We start from the raw sequence: 4,032 nt of genomic DNA, 5'->3' as shown, positions 1-4,032 counted from the left end.
GGAGAAACATCATTTTCTACGATAGCTGCAAGGTAAGGACGAGGCCTTGGAAAAGCTGTAGCATGACCCATGTGAGGTAAAAAGTAATTCTCTGAATTCATGTATGTGTCCTAATGACGATTTCGCTATTTTTGAAAATCATACCACAAGAATTGGCTCCAAATTGTTGAAGAAAATGGGTTATGAAGGAAAAGGCTTGGGCATTAATGGCCAAGGCATTTTCAACCCCATCAAAGTAGAGGAATTACCCCGTGAGGCAGGACTTGGATATGTTGGAAAGGAATTTGGGGAATGCGCCACGACAACTAGCGAACCACTAATAACAGATGATGAGAAGCCCTCACCAGTTCTTTCCAAATCGACAGAGGAGGTAAAATATGTTGATTTCCTTTCAGTTTCGTCTTCAGATAGTATGATTTATTTTGGAGATGTGGAGATAACAATTATAGGGACAAACATGAGGCTCCTTACCAGGATGAGGTACAAGGAGGAGAAAGAACTTGGCGTTAATAAACAAAGCATAAGTAAACCATTGGAGGTTGTGCAGAGACCTCAATTTGCAGACTTTAGATATACAGAGAGAGAATGCTCAAAGGTGTCAGATTCTTCCAAGGCATCGTCGAAATCGTTGAGGAAAGAGAATGATGGGAACACAACACCATCATCCCATGGCAGTGGCCATTGCAAGGAGAGAGCTGAGGCAAGCTCTCATCGCCATAATGAAACCAGAGGTAGCAAGGAAAGGTATAACCAGTTTTGATATTCGAATGTTCATTTCGGTTATGATCATGTTATTAATGATGAACGTAAAACATGGCATCGAAAAACATGTACCTTTTGTGGATTACATAACCATACATTTTCTAAGTGTTGGAAAAGAATAACAACACACAAAAGGAGGAGGCATGAAAGACCCTCTCAACAACAAGTAAAGAAACATGTTAAGCAGATCTGGAGGAAAAAGATGTATTGCATTCATTGCGACAGAAGGTGCCATCAAAGAGCCACATGTTGGAGGCTCCATCTAGAGCAGCGCCTTAGAGACAAAGTGTTGGTGCATGAACCAAGTGAAACAATTGTTCGACAAGCAAAAGCACCACAGGAGGGTGACCCATTCACAATGATAAGTGAAAAATGGTTTCTAGATATGTTAGCTTGTCATGGTCATGCTTTTGTAAATCATTTGTTACATTTCAAAATGTAAAAGTGATGATGTGTTTTCCATCACTTGTTAAGCAACAATGATGTATGGTCTTATTTTGTGTTGCAAGATAAACTGTGAAAGTGATGTCGTGTTTTCCTCACTTGTCAAAGAAAAAATGGTGTTTGGCCTTATTGTTGTAAAACATGTGTTGCAATGATGATGTGTTTTCCATCACTTGTTGAAGCAATAATGATATATTGGCCTTGTTTTCGTAGCTGGGGTATTGTTTCCATCTTGATGTAAACTTGACCACCAATTATGTGTTATAAACTCATGGCAAGTATGGGATGCTTGGGTCATTAGTTGGTCATGTAAGACAAGCATGTAATTTGAAAAGCAATGTACTACAAGTTGCAGAGGTTGCAGGTGTCAGCTCATCGCTTAAGGCTCCGAAGAACAAAGGTGAAGGAGATGGAAGCGAGACCTTTTTAGGATGCTTGTGATGCAGACACGGTACAGAGAAGTTGCAGATTATTTTTCATACTTTTGGAGGACCAAAAGTTCCTTAGTGGGGAGGATTGATCCAGGTGGCTCCAGGGACAGACACAGGACAAAGAGGGCATATGGAAGCTCAAAAATCAAAGTGATCAGAATGATTTCAAACCAGGACCAGAGCATAGATCTCATTGTCCTGATCGCAGTGGTGTGAATGGTTCATCAATCCAAGCTCGTATGAGGGAGAACGAGCCAGTCAAAGTTGGACTGTGGGCCAGGTTTAAGTGCTCTACAATTTGACCGACCGCGAGGCGTGAAACCTAAAGTGGGTGAATTTTTTGGATCGTTAATTTGTCTAATATCCCTTAGATTAGATAAAATTGGAAAAATGTGATTGTTTTTTTATAAAAAAAATAAAAAATTAAATAGGTGGTGGGCCATGACCCTCGCCACCTCCGTTGAATCCCAAAACTATAATTAAAAACAAATTTTAATTATTAAAGGGCCAACGGTCCATGACCCCCATTAGCCTAACCGCACCATATAAAAAAATATATTTAAATAGTCCAGCGGCCATGACCCCGCCGGACCCCAACCAACCACCAAACCCTCGTAACATTATAACCCCAAGTATTAATGGGGTGGGCAGGCTACCTCTGGTGGACCCAGCCCACACCCAACCCACCATATACCTATGTGCCGTGAATTAAATGCAAGGCTGGCGGGGATTGAACCCAATCGAACCACGTGGGCCGGCCCCCACCAAGCGGCCCCATAATACTACCAACCAAAACATTAATGCACCAAATCTTCGCCTTTTAATACAATGCAACCCACCTACCATTTAAGTGTAATGGCTATGGTTTATGCATGGTTCCAAATGTGCCTAAAACAAATTTTGTTTAAATTTAATAATGTGCATTTTTTAAAAATAATTGTATGCAGATTCTGTGGGGATGCGGGATTTGATCCCCCGACCTCCCCTTAACAAATTGCCTAGTTTACCATTAGGCCAATGACCTTGTCATTGTTTTATCCGCCCTCGAATTTTGATATAAACGCTTCATTTTCTTAGTGTGCCAAGCATGGAGGAAGGTAGAATGTGGCACGATTTTTGAGACATGTAATTTTTTATTAATTTGCAAGTGGAACCATGAGCCCAGAGAAAAGGCAGGCAGAACCATGATTTGAGCCAAATTCTCAAGAGGGTGAAATTTTTGCAGTGTCCAAATTGGGAAAATTTTATGTTGATCTTACACCTCTCAGTAACACGAACCTGATGGCGCAGTCATAATTTTGATCTGAGTAGCAGATCTTCATATGACTCGGAGGAGGGAATCTTTGAAGAATTTAGGGTGGATCTAAAAGATTCCTTAAGCCCCAGATTCTCACTTTGTCAGAATTCAGAAATTTGACTGTTGATTTTACCCTATTCTATGCCACAAATCTGATGGTGCATTTAGATTTCCCATTTGATCATTTCATTTTTCGGCCACTTTTCTAAGTGGAGTGCAGGTGTCAACATTCAATGTGTGATCAGTCATTTCTATGAGATCCGACGCCGCGAGATTGATGGTACAACCAACTTCAATAGTTTGAAATTATTTTCTTTAGATGGCCCCAGGATGTGAGGTATATGCAGTGTGTTCATGTACTTCTTTTTCTATGAGATGCATTGTGCTGCATAGATCCCTGTTTGATGTTTTATGTGGGATCTTATTTTCTTATTTGTTTCATGATTCTTGCTTGATGTGATGCAGAATCATCTGTGGGATGTACTTGTTTTCATTATTCGTCATGTTTTGTTTGAGATCCATTTGTTGTTATGTTGATGGGATACTCATGTGTTTCCATGTATGTTTGCATTGAGATCCCTTTTATGCCATGTTGGCGGGGTGCTCATTATCATCATGCATGAGTTTAGGTCATAATGATAGGTGTCCTTTTTGAACGAGAGTTCCTGTAGCGAAACATCTCTTGGAGCCACTCCTGCGTGGGGAAATTTTACTTGTATGATAGTGACGTCACCACCTATGTACATCATCACTCTTTCCAGCACTTAATGTAGCGGCCTACACCATCTTGACACTGGGGCTCGAAGACGTAGTCCCTCCTGGACGAACTCCGTTATCAACGTCTTGTATTTTTATGTTGCTGATTCTTGTCATGTTCCTTTTTAATTACAACATGCATATATGTTCAGTTATGCTATTTTAAATGAAATTCTAACAACATCACGAAAGTAAAATATCTTGGTTAAATCCAGGAGTTGAGTCAACTCGGATTAGGGGTAAGGGTTGAACCCATGGAAACGCCACAAGTTTTCTCATAAACTTCCCCTTCAAAACTAAAAAAGTAGAGGTGAGACAGATTTTAACTAAAAAAGTAGTATA

Source organism: Pinus tabuliformis, chromosome 1_2 (genome assembly GCF_031772625.1).
Source record: "Pinus tabuliformis cultivar Carrire ecotype Pingquan chromosome 1_2, CPIR1, whole genome shotgun sequence".
NCBI lineage: Eukaryota > Viridiplantae > Streptophyta > Pinopsida > Pinales > Pinaceae > Pinus > Pinus tabuliformis.
The sequence above is the reverse complement of the archived record's forward strand: the minus strand, read 5'-3'. Positions refer to the sequence as shown.